The 23,283-nt window shown below is 39.6% G+C and overlaps 1 protein-coding gene across 5 annotated transcripts in view; it reads right to left on the bottom strand.

Annotated features, from left to right (window-relative positions):
• The window catches only part of ATP13A3 (ATPase 13A3), a 79,678-nt gene extending 57,787 nt beyond the window's left edge, over window positions 1-21,891 (bottom strand). For 3 of the 5 annotated variants that reach the window (XM_032629289.1, XM_032629290.1, XM_032629292.1), the window contains exons 1-3: window positions 21,799-21,891; window positions 20,978-21,021; window positions 5,893-5,950 (exon numbers count right to left, since the gene is read on the bottom strand). The gene's annotated coding sequence lies outside the window, so the exon portion shown is untranslated. Of the gene's footprint in view, window positions 1-5,892; window positions 5,951-5,983; window positions 6,047-20,977; window positions 21,022-21,798 lie in introns of those variants that run through there. The other 2 variants (XM_032629287.1, XM_032629288.1) reach the window with 2 other exon arrangements.
• Between the last annotated feature and the right edge of the window lie 1,392 nt (window positions 21,892-23,283).

Genomic DNA, 23,283 nt, shown 5'->3' on the forward strand with positions numbered 1-23,283 from the left:
CATACTACCAGATTTCTTGTTTTGATACAAGTTTAACTGATATTTAAGTAGTCATTGAAGTGCTGATTCTCGTGACATTTTCAATGGTGTGCCAGTTCTTGAAACTGCCTGGCTTACTCCTATCACAAAACTTGGCATATTTCATTAATTAATTTATACTAGCACTAGCCTTGCTACAAAGCCATTTAAATTCTGAGAGAAACTATTTGTACAGACTCTTCCGTTTTCATTCCCCAGACTCATCTACTGAGCACCTATCACATGTATGGCAATTGCTGGGTTAATCTCTAAGGCAGGTGTACCTCTATTGGAGACCACTCAACTGACTATGTCATTCTGATGCCAAGTCCACTGAGCAATCTTATTGTTCCTGACTACCCATAATGCTTGTGTAGGAAAAAATTCATTGAGCCTACTGACAAAAATCTTTTTCCTGTATTAAAAAACAGATTAAATTCAAATATTAGACATTCAGTCACACATTAAAGAGAGTTGCAAAATGTAAAACAATGCCAGTTTTCTCGTTTTTTTTGCTTCTGGAAAATATATATATTTTTGGAAAATATGTTACTTAACATGTAGTATCATAACTGTTCTATTAAATTAATATTCTTAAAGATCTATAAAAACTAATGTGGCGATAACACATAAACAAAAGCTCCTTAGGGTTCACAACAGTTTTCAAGAATGTAAAAGGGTCTGAGCCCTGAGCCCAAAGAGTTTGAGAGCCACTGCTTTAGACTAGGCTGATCTCTGCAGAACACAGTGGGAATATTACCTCCCTCATTCCAGATGCCATACCTCCACTCATCTATATGGTGTATAGCACAAGTCTGACACATGGTAGGCACTCAAAGAATACTTGCTGAATGAATGATCTGATAAAGAATTTGTGCTAAGACAGCAATAGCCACATGTAATGTTTACATGATATGAATTAATAGCAAAGTAAAACCAACTGCAGGATTTCAAGTTAATCCCCCCGCCATAAGACTACTGAAATCTCCTGATTTATGTCATCAACAAAATGACCAATAAAAAATATTGATGCCTCCTGAATGGGCAAAATTTCTCTACTTTCTGGTAGCCCTGAAGACAGGGTTAGGGCTAGGTAGAGTCAGGGCTTTCCACAGAAATAAAATGCAAGAGTTTAATTACAAACACACACATACACACACAATATATTGGACTCAGTGCCATCTTGGAAAAGAAGCCTCAGAGATATCTTGTTTCTCAGAGGAAAACAAGACACATTATCATACAAAACCTTTTAGGCAATTTAGTAACAATTTCTTCTCAGTCTAGGGTGCTGTTAGAGCCCTGAAAAGTATAGTACCAGAGTCATCCCACCATTTTAAGACTGTTCCATCAAACCAATACAACTTGAGGCAGCAGTTATTCTCAAGGGCTATACACCTGCTGCTACAGACTTTGGGGGAGAATTAGCAAGCCCAACCTCTTTCCCTGTAGAAAAGATCAGCTGTTGTTGCCTGAACCTGTAAGGTTTAGCCCAATCCTGCAAGGTTTCAAATGTGCACATGCCTACCTTCAAAGGGTAATAAGGCAAAGGAACTCTGCCCTGACACTGTCCCCACTAAAGATTCCAGTCTGGGGTTCTTAACCTTTAATCCGTGGTTCTTCCTTAAGCTCTGGACTGTGTCTCAGGATCATCACTCAGGATTTACCAGTCATTTTTAACAATCAAAACATATAATTCTGATCCCCATTTCCCACCACCACCTAAAATATGTTTCTCGAGGGGAAGAACCTCTTCAAATTCTTAAGTGGAGAGACTTCTGCTTCCAACCAAGACCAGCCCTCCTAACTAAAACAACAAAATGAATAAAATATATAAAACTATATAGTCTTCAAGGAACTGGACGTCAATGAAAGAAACTGATACAAAAAATGGGTGAGCTCTACAATTGTCCCAGTTTACAAACTGAATAATTTACAGGATGCAAAAAAAAAAAAAAAAAAAAATGTAGGACAGGAAACCCAGGGGGAGCCCAGCAATCTTCCTGAGTTGAAGAGATGAAGCTGGGAGCCTGGGGAGGCACCAAAGTGACTGGGTTTGCAGGGCAGATTACCAGAGAAGAGGTATGTACAGAGAAGGAACACTGAAAATCTGCAAAGTGGTCCCTTCTCAAGTCTTCAGCTGAACACTGATCAGCACTTGTGTGTGAGGAAACTACCAAGACCAGGGGAAAATCCACCCAAAAGGTTTAAGGGGAAAAATGCATCAGGGCTCACACAGGGCTAGAAAGAGTACCTGTTCCCACCAATCAGTGGGAAAACCTCATTAGCTGCATGAAATCAGGCGGAGTACTCAGAGGGTTTTGCTTCAGTAGTGGGTTCAAATTACCCTGAAACTAAAAGCTACTCTGATCCTGCCTAACAAAACTTTTAAGACTTGAAAGAATAAAATTGTTTCCAAGTAACTTAACTGCTTCACAGAACACAGTCCAAGGAGATTTATAGGAATACAAAATATCCAGTTACAATGTCTGATATCCAATTAAAACTTAACAGGCTTGGGCTTCCCTGGTGGCGCAGTGGTTGAGAGTCCGCCTGCCGATGCAGGGGACGCGGGTTTGTGCCCTGGTCCGGGAGGATCCCACATGTCGCGGAGCGGCTGGGCCCGTGAGCCATGGCCGCTGAGCCTGCACGTCCGGAGCCTGTGCTCCGCAACGGGAGAGGCCACAACAGTGAGAGGCCCACGTACCGCAAAATAAATAAATAAATAAATAAAAATTAAAAAACTTAACAGGCTTGCAAAGAAGCAAGAAAATATGACCCACAATGAGAAAAATCAAAGGACAGAAGAGGACCTAGAACTGACAGAGATAATAGAACTGGTAGACAAGGACATTAAAATAACTGCAAAGGAACTCTGCCCTGACACTGTCCCCACTATAGTTCATATGTTCAAAAAGCAACTATAGTTCATATGTTCAAAAAGCAAGAGGAAAGACTGATCATGTGAAGCAGAGACATGAAAAATATAAAAAAGAACCAAATCAAACATAAAATAAAAAGTACGATGTCTGACATGAAAAACACACTAGATGGGATTAACAGCAGATTCGATATTACACAAAAATAATCAATGAACTTGAAGACATAGTAATAGAAATATCCAAAATGAAAAATGGAGAGAAAAAAAGACTAGAGGGGAAAAAAAGCTAACATAACAGCATCAGTAAGCTGTGTGACAATCTCAAGCACCCTGATATACATGTAAGGCAGGAGGGAACAAAAAATATGTAATTCTATAATGGCCCCAAAATTTCCAGATTAGATGAAAAAAGTCCAACTAACACTAACCAAAGAACATAAGAAATTAAACCAAGGCATATCATCATCAAAACCCATGATGGAAAATGGGATATATATATATACACACACACACACAACACACACACACACGTACATATATACATGTATATATATATATATATATATATGTGTGTATATATATATATATATATATATATATATATATCTTGAAAGAAGCCAGAGAAAAAAGACATGTCACATACAAAGGAAAATAAAAATAAATGACATTAAATTTCTTGCTAAAAACAATGCAGGTGAAAAGATAGCAGGGCAACATCTCTGAAGTACTGAGAAAAAGAAACTATTCTGAGAATTCTATACCCAGCAAAAATATCTTCCCAAATCAAAGGTGAAATAAAAGTCTTTTTCAGATACAAAAGCTGGGAAAAATTCACCTACACTATTTAAAAAAATTTAAAAACCTACACTATTTAAAAAAAAAAAATTGTAAGCGAATTCCTCAGATGGGGGGAAAAAAGGTAACCAATGGTAATAAGGATCTCCACAAAGGATTGATGAGCACCAGAAATGGTAACTAAGTGGGTAACTATACACAGCAAAAGCACAAAGAACATGGAGAAATGAAAGTACACTCTTACAATGCTCTTAAGAAAGTAGAAAAAGAACAGCAAGTTATACCCAGTGTAGGCACTTAAGGGAAAGACTAAAACTCAGAGAAGAAATAAATGAAATTTTAAAAAACAGAAAAATGAAAAAAATCAATGAAACCAAAATCTGGTTCTTTGACATTAATAAAATTGATCATTTCTAGTTAAACTCAAAGGGGGGGGCTACAAATTATCAATATCAGGAATAGAACAGGAGACATTGCTATAGATTATGCAGATATCAGAAGGATAATCAAGGAACCAACAAACAACTTTATACAAACAAACCAACTTTTCTGCAGGTTTGAACTTACTTCCCGATAAAAAAACTTAAAAAAAAAATATCAGTCAGGGGATGGCTGTGAGTTGATAACTGCTAAAGCTGACTTAAAAGCTGAGTGATGGAAAAAAATTAAAATTAAAAAAAGAAAAAAAAAGCTGAGCGATGGTCCATGAGAGTTCATTATACTCATCTTTCTACTCTTTAATATGTATAAATTGTCCATAATGGAAAAGTTTTCTTAAATAAATAAAAGCCATCCATTTGCTAAAATATGGCACAAATGAACTTATCTATGAAACAGATTCAAAGACATAGTGAATGGACTTGTGGTTGCCAAGGGGGAGAGGGTGTGCGGGAGGGATGGACTGGGAGTTTGGGATTAGCAGATGCAAACTATTATATATAGAATGGATAAACAAGGTCCTACTGTATAGCACAGGGAACTATATTCAATATCCTGTGATAAACCAAAATGGAAAAAATATGAAAAAGAATGTGTGTGTGTGTGTATATAAATATATATATATATATATATATACACACACACAATTGAATCACTTTGTTATACAGCAGAAATTAACCCAACACTGTAAATCAATATACTTGAATTAAAAAAAAAATTCACCCATCTGAAGTGAAAATAAAAGAAAATTTTCAGAGGATCGTCATTCCTGGCACAAAGGGATATGAATCTTGAGGACTCTGAGTCCCAAATCTACTGACTCAACCTATTATGTTCAGGTATTATCCATAAACTCTTACCCCTGGGTTTTGAATCTAACTCTTCTTCACTCTTGTCTTTCATCCATTGCCTAGAAATATAGACGTACTTCCCCACCTCTGTAAATTCTAAGTTTTCAATGTAGAATATATTTGCAGATAAATAAGCATGCTTTTCATAATTTTAGAAAAAGAACTATCATTAAAATTCAATGTTTTCCTTAATTCCATATGCTCATAACTATTTAAATTCTTTTCCCCAAATATCTCTTGACAGAGTTCAAATTAGTCCAAGATAACTATATTTTCATCTCATCTTCTACAGGTAAAAACTGACCACAGCAAAAAAAATACTCAAATTATTTTTAAATGAGCCATTACACATGGTGCACTGCCTACAACAATCTATGTTCATACTTTTCTAAATACAATTCTTGACTGTATTATCTCACTACTCTTTTTATAAGTGTTATTTCTCTGAAATTTAACTTACTTTTTGAGGCAAAGTTCTACTTTTTAAGGCAAAGTTCTTAAGTCTTACCAAACTTTACCAAAGATGCAATGTTGAAAATAATTTAAGTAATTCAAATTAAAAGTTGCTCTAAAAGTCACCAATTATTATTCTCTATAAACATATTATACTTCATAGGAAATTACTAAGAATTCACTCGTCACATAAACTTTTAGTAAAACCCAGTGGGACAACTGCAACAGCTTACATTTAAAACATATACATATCATAAATGTATAAATTTTAAAAACATGTACATATATAGAAAGCCCTTAACATTTTTATGACATCATGAAGATAAAAATCTATATAACATATTTCAAAATATATTACTTATCAAGATGAAAATACATATTAAATACTATTCTACCATTTACCCAGTTAGATATTTAAAACATTAATATCAAACTTCTAAAATCCATTTAACTTACAGAAGTATAACTTCCGGTGGTTTGCTTGAGGGCATGTGCTTTTTAATCAAGTCAATTTCTAGATCATAAAAAACAAAGAAATTTTTCTTACCAATAGCACTGTATCATCATTCTTTCCAACTGTTGATATTAGCAGAGCTTTCAAAAGCCGGCTCTTAATAACAAAAATAAAATGAAACTAAGCATAAAAATCCATTCAAATGACAACTTTCTGCCACATACTTGTTTGGGTTCTTTTTGAACTGTTTTCAAAGTGACTAAGACATTAAAATTTAGGATTTTTTAATGCTCCAATTTTAAATGGGTTTTCAGAAGACATACCTTCTGCCATCTGACTGTCACTGCAGAGCTCCTATTACTTGAATAAATCATATCTAGCTAGCATACTGAAGTCCCAATTCCATGGTGCATGACTGAGCCTTGATGTTATCTAAATAGCAAGCAGCTTATAGGCTATTGTGCTTAACCAAACCCTTCCTTGCATTTACAATGAACCTGATTTTTTTGTGTGAGTAAAAACAGCAGCACAGGACAAAGTAAAGCTATCAGGAATAAATCACACAAAATCTAATGCTAATTTTTGTGAAAGTTAACTCATTTTTTCATATTATGTAATTACTAAGAACCATTTAAGGTATAGTCTTAAACCTAGGGTTAAGAGTCAGATCTCATTTCCTAAAACAAGATGAGCTTGGCCTTAACAAGCACAGAATCCCCACACCTAAGGCATCTTTGCTTCAAACCTGAGTTTCGCATGAGCTGTAACAATATTATAGTATTATATGTGGAGGGTTTTCTTTGAGGATACTCAATGTATGTGCTTAGATTTCCAAAGTAGGTAATTTTATGAGGTGAATTAGGGAATGAATGATCTGCCACTCAAGTAAAACCTCAAGCAAATTCTGAATAAATATTTTTAATTTAATTTTTTACTTCTGTTGGTATTTGCCAATTTCAGGGAAACTGAAGTTAAAAAAATAAAATTAGGGCTTTCCTGGTGGCGCAGTGGTTGAGAGTCCGCCTGCCAATGCAGGGGACACAGGTTCATGCCCCGGTCCGGGAAGATCCCACATGCCGCGGAGTGGCTAGGCCCAGGAGCCGTGGCCGCTGAGCCTGCGCGTCCGGAGCCTGTGCTCCGCAATGGGAGAGGCCGCAACAGTGAGAGGCCCGCGTACCACACACACACAAATTAAATTAAAAATGTACTATTCAATATTTGCAAAACTAAATAAGTATTAAAAATTCTCAAATGATATTTTTTATAAGTTTGGAACATGTACTTCTTAAGTTTTAAAAATTAAAACTGCACTAAAACTTTTGGGCCACCTTGTATTGTTGAAAAACAAAATGAATCATCCCACTTTATTTTGTAGTTCTAGGTTTTTTCCTGAGAATTAAACATACCTATACATGTTAAATAAAGATTTGATAAACACACCTTTCAGAACCACAAAACAAAGGGTGTTTCAAAGATTCTGAAGTATAAACAGCAAAGCCAGCATTCTGTATTATTTCATCAATATTTCAATCAATATTATTTCATTGTCAAATTTGTAGCATCCACAGCAATTAAGATGACTTTCTGCAATTCAAAAGCGTTCTACCTTTACAACTGAAATATGCCCTATTAATATAAAATCCTAACTCTACTCACTGTCCAACCTTAATTTTAGTATCTATACAAATATTTGTGTAAAAAGAATGACAAAATCTCAATCTCCCAACAACAGTAACCAAATTGTGACAACTTTATGAGGGCAAAACTGAACACTTCAAGTCAGCTCCTAACAATAAGAATGACATAATATAATTTAATGAATACATGGAAATTTTACGAGGATACCAGCTAAATCTTAACAAAGCTCTACTCAATACCCATTTTATCACTTCCCATCTTGAACTTTCTCTTATAATACATGCTTTTGTTTCTGTGTTTAGGCTTAAGGAAGACCATTGTATCCAATATACACCAAACTAAAACTGTATTTACATTTGTAAAATGCAGTCTTTGTAAAATTATTTTTTTTTGTAAGTTATAAAACAATGTGATAGCTGTAACAAAATAAGTTATAATTAGGAAAGATAATGCAATTTTCTGTCTTAGGGTCAATTCAAGAACATTAAGAGTCATAACCTAACCTGCACTATAACATACATGCATACATTTTTATCACTTTTATTATATACGCTATTTAAAGAAAGAAATCAACCCATTTATTCAGAGAAACCCCATGTGGTAAGACTATCATTAGACAAAATAATGGCTTTGAGTATTAGAGTCAACTGTATAGTATTTAATCAGTAAAAACTGGGAGAAGGTACCTTTGCACTGACAAATGGTATCTATGCTTTATTCTCATTATTAAAAAAAGGAAATGAGTAAAATATATAATTTATATACAGCATAATTAAGTTTGCATAATTAAGTTTGTCTACTTAATATGAATGAGAGATTTTTTTCATTTATTCAAGTTACTTTGAACTTAAAACTTTTGTACTTCCCCTTAAACCTTCCTCATGTATGTGACTTTCTAAAACTCCATACTCAAGGACTGAGAGTTATGAAAGTATTATAATTGCTAGACTGATTTCAAAATCTTACCATCTATTATGAAAAATGCTACAGCAGACAACTGAAAGCAGTAGAAAGGCTCACTATGATAAGACCAGTCCTAAAGAGTGAATATTCAAAACTGGCAGAACCAAAAAGGCCTCAAAAGAAAACTGGCACCCACCCCTAAGACAACCAAAGGATGAATATATCTGTAAATTGGTGACGTAACTATCAGGGGTAACAGTGTGTCAGGATGGGAATGAGGGAGACTTTCGTGCTCTTTGAATGCTTTCACCATCTATGTGCAATAATATTTTTAAATAGTTAAAGAAAGAAAGGAAAGGAAGAAGGCTGAGCATATGTACAGAATTCTAATTCTACCACACGTGGCAAACTGTGGGCCTGAACTTGTAGGACCCTCCAGATGGTCTCTATCAGACCATTCCACTCTCTTTGCCTGGATGCACTCTTATTGTTATTTTACCCCAGACAAGGTAAAGTACCATTTTGAAGGCTCCTTTAACAAGCATATTTCAAGAAAGCTACAGTTAGCTATTTTTATTTTTCTGTCTCCTCCATATTTTGGCTCCACTGAGGAAAAGTACTAGCCAGTGATACAGCATAAGCAACAGCAAATTCTAAATTATTTTATCAAACTAATTCAACTATAAGTATTAAGTGAGCATATATGACATATTCACTACTATATTAGGAACAGTAGGAGATATATAACTTTACCCCAAAATACAAAAAAACAAAACAAAAACAAATGAAAAGAGTACACAACTCAAGAATCAGCTTCAACTTGTTCTTAAATGTCAATTAATTCAACACGAACTATTTTGCAAGTTCCTTCACCCATCTTCGTTTCAACTTCTCCACTAAAATGAGACGGTTGTAATATTGGGTTGGCCAAAAAGTTTGTTTGGGTTTTTCTGTAACATTTTACAGAAAACCCGTACGAACTTTTTGGCCAACCCAATAACTCATGATTTACTCCAACCATGAAAGCTTCTGAGCTACACAAGTATCGCCTGTGTATATAGGCTTCTCTTGCACTCTTTCACCACTAGGTGACGTTCCAACATTGGTAAGAAAAGAGGCTGACAGTTTTCACAAGCCTTTAGCAAGGCAATCGCTGATCAAGAATGATTAAAGGTAAGAAATTTTATAGTTTTTTTTTAGTACCAATGGAAATACTAATAAGAGAAAGTAGGAGTTGCCTATAATAGAACTTCTATTTCATGTGTCTCAGTGGAAAAATAAGACATGGCAATAAACATAAAACATATGATAATGGGATGGAAAGGCAGGTATATTATTCCCTTTATAAAGATTACTGCCAAATTCACAATCATCTGAAACTAGAATTTAGGGATCTTACAATGCTGTAGAACCAGGGAGGGGGAAAACAGTAACAATTAAAGAGTACATGATCCTATTAGAAAACAAGATGAGGTAAAGTATGAAATTACGTGATAAAACATTATTTGCCTATTAAATTGGCACACACACACAAAAAAAGAGCACCTTTATACACTGCTGTTAAGAGTGCATATGTACTAGCTTTTTGGAAAACCAATTGTCAGTATACAAAAATTTAAACTTCCTACATACTTTGATCCAACAATCCCAATTAGAAATCCATGTCACATGTACCTATACATGTATGTTACTACTAACAGTTTCTTCAAATTCCTCTCTGCATTGTTAGACTTATGAAATAGACTATAAATGTTTTGTGCTTTTTTTTTTCTTTAGGGGTGAAAGTGGGTACCTACAAACAAACAAGCCTAGCTGAAACAAATGAGAGTATTTTAAAACACGCACAAAAGAAATTGTGTGCCATGGGCATTTAATACAATAGGAACTGACAAATCAAGAGCTCTAGTAACAGGGTCCAGTGGTTAAGAATTCACCTTCCAATGCAGGGGACACGGGTTTTGATCCCTGGTCAACCCTGGTCGGGGAACTAAGATCCCACATGCCGCAGGGCAACTAAGCCCACGAGCCACAACTAGAGAGCCCATGTGCCACAACTACTGAGCCCGTGCGCTCTGGAGCCCACGTGCCACAACGAAAAGCCCGTGCACCGCAACGAAGATCCCATGTGCCGCAACTAAGACCCAACGCAGCCTAATTAATTAATTTATTTATTTTTAAAAAGAGTTCTAATAACAACTGTATAAATAAACCAAATTGTTTGTTTGTGCCTAAGTCCCCAAACTAAAAGTTACACTTTTAGGGGTAAGGGATTAAGAGGTACAAATTATTACGTATAAAGTAAGTTACAAGGGTATATTGTATAACATGGGGAATATAGCCAATATTTTATAGTAACTATAAATGAAGTATAATCACTATATTGAATCACCATATTGTACATCTGTAACATATAATATTGTACATCAACTATATTTCAACTAAAAAAAAGTTACACTTTTCAGAGGTAAGGGTTCTTGTTAAGCAATATATACGTGAATGTTTCTTCCATTTTAATGCAAATTAGTGACTATTTCTTCTAAAATGTAATGCTATTAATCCAATCCCTAATAACTTGTTTGACATTTCAGTCAGCAATTTAAAAGGTGGTCTTTGAAATTTAAACATCCATTAATTCTAAGACTCGTATTTTCCACATTTTAGCATAGTTAAAATCGGGATATAACTTACAGATGAAATCTTACTGCTGCAGTTGACAGGTAACCGTGGTGACGCAGTGATCAATGCATGCACACACTCAAAGTTGGTGTCAACTGGTTATAGCATTGTCATTTCAGTTGAGTAAAGTGCATTATTGGCAGTACAATGCTGAGTTTAAATTGATTATTAAAAATATTCAAAAAGATTACACTGTAGTTGCATACTGAAACAAGAAGTAATCATTTGCACAGAAAAGTATCAAAATAGAGCAGCAGAGTGGAAAGGAAGAACTAGGATCAGAAGGGGCGGGGGGATAGGGAAAGGTAGAGAAGGAAAAAGGAAGAACAGAAGAACTTCCCGGAGAATTATACTTCTAAATCTTCAGTATGTTAAGGAGTCACACATAGACTACAGATATGTTCATTTTTCTTATAACAACAAACTCCAAAATAATTTTTCTTCACTAACTCAGCATATGTCACTTCAGGATTATTGTATTATGCTTACAAGAAAACAAAATTATGTCACTTCAGGATTATTGTATTATGCTTACAAGAAAACAAAATTAGTTTTACTCATGATCTATACTATAGTATGGTTCACATTTCATTTTTCCAAACATTATAAAGGCTCAACCTCAAAGAAGCACAAAATCACCAGGAAACCATTCTGTACAAAAAGTACAATCCTGCAAATTTCCACTTACAACTGATAGGCACCTGGATCAACTTTTTTCAATTATGTGAATTTTTTTCCGCTTTACTCCTTTTCCCCAATTTGAAACCTACTCATGCTGATTCAGCACAGAAAGGAAGTATAAAGGCCTTAACATTTTCATTCAGCAAATATTTCAATAATACAGAACTTTAAGTTACTGCTGAAGAGGATAACGGCCTTACTCATGGTACAACCATCACAGAAATCTAAACTTCCTCATCTCCTATGGTCATTCTATAATCCATTATTCAGGATTAAAAAAAAAAAAATCAATGTATTTGGGTACTATGTCAACCGTAATAATAGTGACTGACATTTGAAAAGGGATTTTTAGTTTACAAAATATTATCATTTACCAGTTTTCAATCAATACTGTCTTTTAAAAACAGGAAAAAAAATAATCTTCACTTAACTAAGATTAGCATTTTTCACCTTCCCTAGAAAGTCAAGCACGGGGTGACTTTATACCGAAAAGCCTTGCCAACAAATTAATGTAGACAGCACCATCCATTTTCCAAAACTTCATCTGAAAGCAGCGTGTACTTGAAATACACGCTTTCATACGGAAAACAGCGTAGGTTCCTAAGACGGCCCGCAAATGACCTTTTTACCTCTCACAATGCTGCTGATCTACTTCATATTATACTAGCCTGGGTGTTGAGGCAGGTAGCCAGGTTACCAAGCCTCTACCTCCTCTGTCCACTTCTTATTAATATTCCCCAAGCCTCTACTTCCTCTGCCTACTTCTTAACTATTAATTCCTCCATGCTTCTCTCTCTGTAACAATATCATGGGCAAAGGGTGGCACCACTGGCCCATCTAGAGTGGCAACCACCAATCAGTATTGTCAGCACTGCTCTCTCAGGAGCTCCAGACCCACGGATTCAAACATCTACAGTCCATGTTTGCAGACAGCTAAATTCAAATGGCTTGTTTCAACTTTCTTCCAAAAACCTGCCCTCTCACCTGCTGCTGCCACTACCAATTCCCTCTACTCCTTTAACGAATACGACTTGCCTAAAAAGCCATGCTAGGAAATTGGAAGTCATCCTAGACTCCTTCCTATCCCACACCTTCTACATCCATCTGGGCACTAAGTCTTATCATTCCTACCTTTCTCAAACCCATCTCACCCCACCCTATCTGCACTGGCATGCCTCACCTTGGGTCCTGATCCCCTCTCCAGTCTCCCTCATTCTAATCAATATACGAACTTGATGTGATCGTTTCTCTCTGCTTAAAATTTCAAGGGCTTCCTACTGTCTGCAGCAGCATTTCCCAACTGCAAGTCCCTCCAAAATATATATATATATTTTTTTGGCGGTACGTGGGCCTCTCACCGCTGTGGCCTCTCCCGCCGCGGAGCACAGGCCCCAGACGCGCAGGCCCAGCAGCCATGGCTCACGAGCCCAGCCGCTTCGCAGCACGTGGGATCCTCCTGGACCGGGGCACGAACCCGCGTCCCCTGCATCAGCAGGCGGACTCCCAACCACTGCGTCACCAGGGAAGCCCCAAAATAAAAAAATTTTAAAGGCATTGACTGCTCATATACATTGAAGAAAAGTACTGCATTAAACAAAGTTAAGTAGCCCTCTTGCCAGCAAGACTTTGGAAAGTCTTACAACACACGATACTATTATGTGTTTGCCTACCATGGGAAACTGGGGCAAAAGAGAGACCCAATTGGGCTCCAAGGACAAAGGCACAACTAATTGGGAGACACAAAATCCTTCAGAACCTGGCCCTGCCTAGTTGTCAACATCACCTTCCATTCATCAATGGTTATTATTCACCTCCTACAAACCTTACATCCCATCTATACAGAACACAACTTGCTGTTCCTCAAAGAGCCCTACTGATTCCTGATTCCATTCTTTTATATACATCATTCCTTCTGCTAAGAATGCCATTCCCTAACTTAGGCTGGCTGAAGAGCTCCTGTGAGTCCTTCCAGCCCCTGGTCAGTTATTTTCTCTACTAAGCTTTGATTGTCCCTTCCACGCCGCAGCAGACTTTTCCCACCTCTGTCGCTCCTCTACACGTGTCAGAGCAGTCAGCACTTGTCTCACAATATTGGGCTTACAGACTAAAAACAGACTTAAAGTTGGGAAGCAGGCCAGCACCCAGCAACATAGCTGACTGAATCAGACAGGGCAAGACAGGAGGTGAGTGTGAAGAAGGGGTAAAATCTTTCCTTTTTCTGGGCAAAATTTCACAACAAAGTAAATTTTGTTTTTGCCCCACTCCCACATCTCATCCCTATGCCCCTTTCCCTTTCCTGACTCTCCCAACACCCTCTCTCCAGGTCCTTAGTGACCTCACCTAACTCTATACAACCGCCGCCACAAGACTATGCTCATCAGTATCAACTACTTCCTCATCCAGTTCATCAAGAGTTATTCTGTTCAGAAGTTAATACATAAATGGGTTACAGCTTCTCAAAGCTGGCAAATCTAAGATGAATCTCTAGGCAACAATTTATTTATTTACTTATTTATTTTGGACTGCACCATGAGGCATGCAGGATCTTAGTTCCCTGACCAGGGGTTGAACCCATGCCCCCCTGCAGTGGAAGCGTGGAGTCCTAACCACTGGACAGCCAGGGAAGTCCCCAAAATATTTTTTCTTTAAGCATGAAGGAGATACAGGGAGTGGACATTACGGTTCTACCACTCAGAGAGGCTGGCCCATAAAAATCTGGGAGTCCTCCTGACTGAGTCTCCCTGCTTCCCAGGAGCAGCAGTGGGCACTACTAGCAGAGACAGATGGAGCTGGTGCTATGGCAATCCTACGGATCACCCATTCTTTTTGGGTTGAAAAGTTTTATTTGCTTTAGAGACCAGTGATGGTCAGTTTTTCATTATTATGGACAGAAAGTCTCACCAACACGGTCACCGATGAACTTAAAACAGTGCCTCTAGGGCTTCCCTGGTGGCGCAGTGGTTGAGAGTCCACCTGCCAATGCAGGGGACGCGGGTTTGTGCCCCGGTATAGGAAGATCCCACATGCCGCGGAGCGGCTGGGCCCGTGAGCCATGGCCGCTGAGCCTGCGCGTCCGGAGCCCATGCTCCGCAACGGGAGAGGCAACAACAGTGAGAGGCCCGCATACTGCAAAAAAAAAAAAAAAAAAAAAAAAAGAAAGGAAACATAAAATCCTATTAAATAAACATATTTTTAAATTTTATAATGCAGCCAGGGAGAGAGACAACAGGCAACATTAACACAGAGGATGGGGGAAAAAGAGACTACAAACACACCCAGAAACATCAAGATAAAAATATACATCAAATGTACATTAGAGACCCATGAAATTAACATCTTGAGCTTTATGGGATGTCACTACCAAAGATGCAAAATCATGGTATTTTTGCTATAAAAGCCTGAATTAAACAGTATGTCATTATTGCCTGCTGCTCCAGTTGAGAAAAAGCAATCCTCAATCACAACCCACACACACACTCTCTCACGACACACAGATACACACAGGAGTGTGACTTGTTTTGAATATGTTAAATGTTATTAAACTAATTAATAATAGTAATTTACCAATTACTGAGCCTCTTATCCTCACAATTCTCTATGTTTTATTACCTCCATTCAGCCAATGAAGAAGCTAAACAGGGTTAAGGGACTACAGAGCTAGTAAGTGATGAGGCTAGAATTCAAAATCACTTGTGTATGGCTCTGAGGCCACATTTTAACCAATACACATGCCCTCTCCCAGGGCATATGACTGTTAAATCTTTAGTCACCCTAACATTTCTTTAACGACTGGCGTTTTCTTACTGTGCTATCCCCAGAGTGATATTTAAGTTCAAATACTTTAAATTTCATGGAAAACATTAACTTACAGAGTTGTTTTTAAATAAGGCAAATCTTGCTAGCAGTAAGGAGACATTAACTCTTAAAAACACTGATAGTCAGGGCTTCCCTGGTGGCACAGTGGTTAAGAATCCACCTGCCAAGGCAGGGTACACGGGTTCGAGCCCTGGTCCAGGAAGATCCCACATGTCACGAAGCAACTAAGCCATGTGCCACAACTACTGAAGCCCGCACGCCTAGAGCCTGTGCTCCACAACAAGAGAAGCCACCGCAATGAGAAGCCTGCACACCGCAACAAAGAACAGCCCCCACTCGCCGCAACTAGAGAAAGCCGGCGAGCAGCAACAAAGACACAACACAGCCAAAACAAAATAAACAAAACAAACAAAAACAAAAAACACTGATAGTAGCTGAATATCCATCTAGAATTATAAAAAGTACCAACAGTGCCCCAATAATCCCAACTTTATTACTTAGCCCTTTAATTATGCTAAGTTTTTTGTGTGGTATAGAACACCCAGTATAACCCTAAGAAATAGCAGATTTTCCTAAACACCTAATTTCTTTCTCCATTATTCACACTGTGGAATCACATTACATATGGATTTAATTACAATTCAACTATCTGTGCTGCAAGAAAAAAGAAAAACAAGAGAGAAAAATACTCTAAATAATGGTGGCAGGACGCTTGCCCTCACATCCTTGTCCCAGAGTGAGCATGCAGCGGAGACTAAATCTGGTGTTCCTTGGTCAATCCAAAGCACATAACCGATTATGATTCCAGAAAAAAGTAACCTATACTAATAGCTGAAGAAAAAACTAGCTGTGAGAATTGAAAAACCATATGTCAGTTAACCAGTTTTCAAACTGGTGCCTTCCTAAATGACTTTTTCATGGGTAATTTTGACTTCACAGGATTTTTATCTTAAATGAGAATGTAGGCCCAAAGCCCCTACATAAAAGGGGATTTCATTTTACTCAGCTGTTTAGATCAGAAAGAATTAGGAACCAAAACACTTGTCTTTTATATATCAAAGTAAGTTACTAACATATTTTTCATCCTACGTTACAAATAGGAAAAATAGAGCAATAGGGATGCTGTAAAGAAGCCATGCTAGACACATGTGGGAGTTGTTCCATGACTTATTTTAAAATAAACTAAAAATGTAATAGAAGTCTGTCAAGTGATCAAAATCAATCCTTTAAAGTTGGTTCTCAATAAGAAAAAAAAAAACACCCCACAAAACATACATTGAGTTTTGAGATGTGCCATTACTACAGAGTACAAACTAAAGACAAGGGTGAAAAGAACACCCAACTAATAGGAAGCTTCTCCTTTACCAACATGCTGTCACTTACCTCTCCAGACATCAGTTTCCTTTTCTATAAAAATAAGGGGCTAGTCTAAATAACCTACAACCACTCAGCATTATTATTTTCCAATCTCATACCTCCTTATTTCAATGTCCAACTCATAAATTCCTTTGTGAAAAAAATTAAAAAACAACAAAAAAACAGGAGTCAATCGAGCTTGCTATCACTGAGGCAGACCTGTCTTTCACCTCATCACCCAACAACAGATATAAATATTTTATTAATAATTTCTGAGAAAGATTATATAGATATCAGCGTGTTCCACATCATGTAATCAAGAAATTCTACTTTACAGTTAACTCACCTTTCCTGGAAATTATGCTTCTAATCTAACTAGTATCTGAGTGTCACTGGATATATATATATTTTTTTTTTTTTGGCCACGCTGTGCTGCTTGTGGTATCTTAGTTCCCCGACCAGGGATCGAACCCGGGCCCCGGGCAGTAGAAGCTCAGAGTCCTAACCACTGGACCTCCAGGGAATTCCCTCAATGGGTTATTTAAAAGCAAGATCCACAGCAAGTAAGTGAAAGAGTCAACAAGAGAGAAATTTTGATGAAGAGATTAATTACAAAAAAACAGATTAATTACAACTCACTTCATTCATCCCATCTTACATACAAAAAAACAGACTTCAAACACAGGGTACTACTTTCTTCCTGCATTCCCAGCTCATACTAGCATTAGTGGCCTTTGGTGATAGATAAGATAAAAGATGCATTTTCACCTGTAACTTCAAAGATACATGCCTCTGAGAAGCTCCATTTTCATAAATCTATATGGACCCTTCCCTTGGGGAGACACATACATAAGGTACATAAGTCCTTTTTTAATTTGGACAGTCTCAAAGTTTGCTATTTGAGTTAATATTTTACAATCTCAGACCTAGCAAAGGCCCCAATACAAGCCTGTGGGTTGAAGATATTACGAGGCCTGGTGTTGGGATAGCTCTCTGGAAACTCTTCAGCAATCCTCATCCTCAACTTTCCTCTGTCTCAGATATTCGATTATTTGGACAACTCTCCCTTTCCTTCATTCCACTTTTCTCCCTTCTTACTGAGGACCAAAAAATCATTTTCAACTCACCATTATAACAGTGATCGTTTTTTCCAGTTACCATTTATTCATAACATTTCACATTACTACCTCTATTTTTAATCTTACTAATATGTTTTTAATGTTTTTAACTCAATTTTTATAATTACTAGTTACCATTAACTTCAGGACATTCTACCTTGTAACTGATACATACTTTTCTCCAGATTAAATAAGCCTAGAACCTTTTACTTTTTAACCTAAATCTTAAAATATGTAGCCCAATCCTGATCCTCTCTCATTTCTCTACTCTCAAAATATGAAGATCAACAACATTAAAGTAAGACTGTAATGATAATTTCCTTGCTTCTTGCTTGTTACCTGGACTAGTTAAGTGGGTTAATTAGAATATGGTTTTGATGACTACAGATTTACTCTCTCCAACAGGCCAGTTGGCTTCATTTCACACAGAAAAACTATGTTCTAAAACCAAAGACTAAATCCCATCAGCTAACTCTTAGATCCAGATTTAACCAGATGAGCTATACAGCACATTCAGAACACATTCCATCACCGGAACAAACCTTCTGGTTATGTATCAGGTAGACGTCAGACACTAAATTATCTTCCTTTAGCATACCACTGTGAGTTAAGAATGTTGTCCAGTTAGTGATAAGCTGCTAACTCCTATTCAACTTAGGGTCTGTTCACAAGGTCCCCTACTTAGGTTACCCAGTATACCAGTGAACAAAAGCCAGCTTTAGATGAACCAAGTAATCAGTATCATTTTGAAATTCTACTTCTGTCTTCTAAAATTTTAGAAACTACAACCACCACCTCATTGTCATTCACAAGCATGAAGTTCCTATTTCCACCATCACCTAGACCAGTGGGAAAAATACAAAAACTAAAGACAAAACTCCACAGCATGCCCCATTATCATTCATCATTGCCCATTTCCTAGGACTGCTATCCATTTCAGCAATAAAGTATATTCACATTTAAAATCTTATATTCACAGTGGTTACAAAACCACCATGCTAAACAAGCACAGCCCTGATTCAGTATATGGAATGGAAGGGGAAAAGGAATATTTACTATGTGCCAGGAAGAGTGCTCCTTTCTTTACAAATGCTCTCAGCTAATCCTCAAAACTCTCTGATGTAAGTACTAGTATTCTCCTTTGTTAATTAAAAAAAAAAGAAGAAGAAATTAAAAGCAGAACAGGGAAGTTAAGCAACAGTATAAGGGACTTTCAACACAGCCAGAAACCTAGCTCTATGTTACTGTATGTGATGTAGAGGTTTCTATTTCTAGGTTTACCGGATTAGCTGCATGTGACTTTGAGCAACTTAACATCTCTGAACCTCAGTTTCCCCATCTGTAAAATGGGGTTTAAATGAGACAATTCACATCATGTTTAATTCAAAGCATAGTATACAGTAAGCTTACCCAATAACTATCAGCATTGGTCAAAGTCAATAGCTAGTTAAGAAAGTCAGATCAAACTCAGGTCTGATTCCCAAGTTCATGCTTCTTCTACTACAATATTCTGTAGCTGCAAACACACATTATTATCCACATAAGAATCCATACTCGGAATATAACAGATGGGAAACTGATGTTACCTAAATGAAATAACTATTTAGGGCTAACTAAACCAACAGAAGGATTTTAGCTCTAATAACTAATAAGCAGAACCAAGTAGAAAACTCATCAGAAAATACTGTTTAGACATTCAGGTTATAGAGTTTTGTTTTAACGACTGTGAAACTATTTTCCTATCTATATAGGAGTTTATCCTATTTATCTCAAATCAGTTGTAAATTAAAACTTTAACAACCAAAGCTACCCCAAATAAAGCTTCCTGGTCAGCCTGGACGAAGAACTCTGCCCTCTTACTACATAATTTGAACACAGAGTCGAAGTGAAGCCTGTCAACTTTATTGCTACTTAATATTTTTATTTTTTTATAATTGTACTCCTTAGGAAGTAACGCAACCAACCAATGTCAACATTCTTCATATCCAATCCCCCGACCAAAAACAGGCTTTGCTGTTCTGATAATGTTCAAAAATCTCACTTAGCCGTCTCATCCTCATCTGCTTTAATGGTGGATAATGCAAAAACAAGGGTAGCAGCAAAAGTAAACTTTCTTAACAATTATTAATAATAGGCTTACTATTTCAAGCAACTTCCAGGAACTGACTTGCCTTTAAAAAGGGTCGCTAAACCAGAATGGGATGCCCGCATACATTTATTTTGGCAACTGTAGCCTATTCAGCAAAGCAACAATCCTCCTAAGAAAAGAATACCACATATATTCCAGTGAAACAAAATTAATAAATGTGCCTTGGTACTAAAAGGCTGAATTCTAAGCAAAGGTAGAGCTTTTTTTTTTTTTTTGTGGTATGCGGGCCTTTCACTGTTGTGGCCTCTCCTGTTGAGGAGCACAGGCTCCAGACGCGCAGGCTCAGCGGCCACAGCTCACGGGCCCAGCTGCTCCGTAGCATGTGGGATCTTCCCGGACCAGGGCACGAACCCGTGTCCCCTGCATGGGCAGGCGTACTCTCAACCACTGCGCCACCAGGGAAGCCCGGTAGAGCATTTTTAACTAAGTAATCGCCCTTCAAAAGACAATCAAATCAGAACACCTTCACCTTAGCAACGAAGTCTTTAGAAAAGTATTCATTTTGCAATTATCTTAAACGTCCCTGCATTTCTTAGATTTTTAAAAAATTCTAACTTCCTGATTCATAGATCTAAAATAGTCATTACATACATAAACGTTCTACTCATTTCGTTTGGAATCACGTAGGAAACATAGGTTTCTGTTTCTAGGTTTACAACTCCATACCCATTCATTTTGCACTAATGTAACCATTCAATATAGCTCTAAAACACTGATGAAAAAGTAGTTAATTATCTGAGTGATTCATACCTCCTATGTCCAGACACCAAGATCCAAGGATGTCTCTGTCAGATCTGTGGGAAGAGGAAATGATAAACACCTGTCACAAAAGCTTTCCAAACTGGGAAGCTCTGAATTACTACTGTCAACCCCCAGTCAGATTCCCTCCGCTCCCCCTCCCCCCGCCCCCCGCAAAAAAAAAAAAGAGGTCACATATCCACCAGAACCTAACTTTGCGAATGATGTGGGGAGAAGGAAAGGCTCTAAAGAGAGCGGCCATGGAGGTACTGGAGAAAGGGCCCCGGGTTTTTCTAGAGTCAAAGTGAGAGGCCTTAAGCAAGTCATAAGTCACTTTTCCTCTCTGGGCCTCACTTAGCTTAATGCGGTGACTGGCCAGGAGCTCCACTACTCCGTGGCTAAGGACGAAATGAAGATTCCTCAGTCAGCACCCGCACAAACCCATCAAGCGCCCTGCCAATACCCCTACCTTCGATCTCACCATCTCCCGTACTTTCTGAAAGGGCTGGACCACCATCTCACTCTCAAACCCAACACACTCGCCTTCCCCCCAAGCGGCGTGTCCCAACCAGGCCTTCACACCCACAACGTGGTGCCCTCCTCCGCGCCTCACCTGTCCCAGACAGACATTCCGCAGTCTTAACGCTCCTCTCCCCACACCACACACACCTTCCCCGAGAAGTGATGCCCCATTCCGGCTCCAGGAGGCCGACCACGAGCTCACCTGGTACCCGCCACCCCCGACAATACCATTCACCTCCTCCAACCTCCCACCGGCTCCACGCCCTGCTCACCCAGCCCTCCGACGCCTCGGGGAAGCTGGGGCCACTCACCCGGCACCGCCGCGCCGTCTCCTCGGCGGCCTCCCGGCCGGAGCAGCCGAGGGGCCGCGCAGGGCCGGGGCCCACCGCTGTCGCCGCCGCCGCCGCCGCCGCCTCGCCTCAGCCCAGCCCCATCGCCCTCCGCCGGCGCTGGCGGCCGCGGGTCGCTCGAGCTCGAGGCGCCGCCGCCGCCGCCGCACGCTGCGGCTCGGGGTGAGGGGAGGGAGGAGCCGCGGCGGGGCCCGGGCCGAGGCGGGCGCAGGAGCGTCCGCGCTCTCCTCCTCTGCGCCCGCGGCGGCGGCGTGTAGCCGGAGCAGGGCGAGAACAAGGGCGGGCAGCAGGGGGAGGTAGGCAGGGGAGGGGGGCGTTCTGCACTCCGAAACGGCCTTCCGCCGCCACCGACGTAGCGAACCCCCCCTCCCCTCCGCGGTGGCGCCTGGATCACGCTGCGGGGAGAGCCGGCAGGCTGCTGGGGAGCGCGCGCGGCGAGCTCGGGACTCCCGAGCCGGATATGAGGTCACGTGATTGCCTCATCCAGCGCCGAAGGCGGAGGGGCGCAGAGGGGAAGTCGGGAGGGGAGGGGCGTGGTGGGCGGGGCGAGGGGCGGCCCCGCCCACCTCCTCCTGTTTGGTCCCGTCCCCGCAGGCAGGAGGAGAAAAAAAAGGGTGAGGGAGGGCACTACAGAGGAGCCGGCTGTTGGGGAGGGGATGTTCCTAATGGAGGACTTCATTTTTTTGGCGGGAGGAGGTGGAATTTGCCATCCTGGCCGTGCAGACCAGATCATAGTCCAAATCCCCATTTTATGAACAGGGAAACTGAGTCGCAGTGAAGGGCCTAGCTTAACTTGCGCAGAGTCAAGGTCACAGAGGTAGCTTGTACTAGAATGATGGAGAGGAGGTCAGATCCTGGCTCGCAATCCAGGTACCTTTCATTCCTTAACAGCAGACTCCCCCCTCCAAAAACAAACCAAAAACTATAAATTGCATTTAACAACCTGCTTGGCTCGCCCGACCTTGGGCTGAGGACTGGAAGACATACCCAAGAGAAAGCTCCCACGCACCCACTACACCGCCTCCAGCGGTAAGGAGTTTCTTCCGACAGCGATGGATGCAAATTAAATACTTCCCTCCGCAGAAGATTTATCTCGGAGAAGGGCCCCGGCCGGATGAACAAATCGCGAGTTTGGTTTTCGCGACGTCCCTTCGGTGACTCGCGCGAGGAGCGCGCTCAGCCATCTGCCTCCTCGGGTTCCCGCCATCTGTCGGCCGTGAGACTACCTTGCCCGCGCCCTTAAGGCCCGGCTATCACTGTTACTGTCATTCACCTTACGGCTAACAGAACTCCCAGCTGCTGGAGCTTAAGAAAGGAGGAGACTCAACGACCTCTGGTGCACAGCACTTGGGCATATTTGCCGAGGGCAGGGAGCGTTCATGCTCCGGTTCATAGCACATGATAACACTAGGCGGGGGGCTGCCACCCTTGGTCCGTGACACGTAT

Source organism: Phocoena sinus, chromosome 4 (genome assembly GCF_008692025.1).
Source record: "Phocoena sinus isolate mPhoSin1 chromosome 4, mPhoSin1.pri, whole genome shotgun sequence".
Classification (NCBI taxonomy): domain Eukaryota; kingdom Metazoa; phylum Chordata; class Mammalia; order Artiodactyla; family Phocoenidae; genus Phocoena; species Phocoena sinus.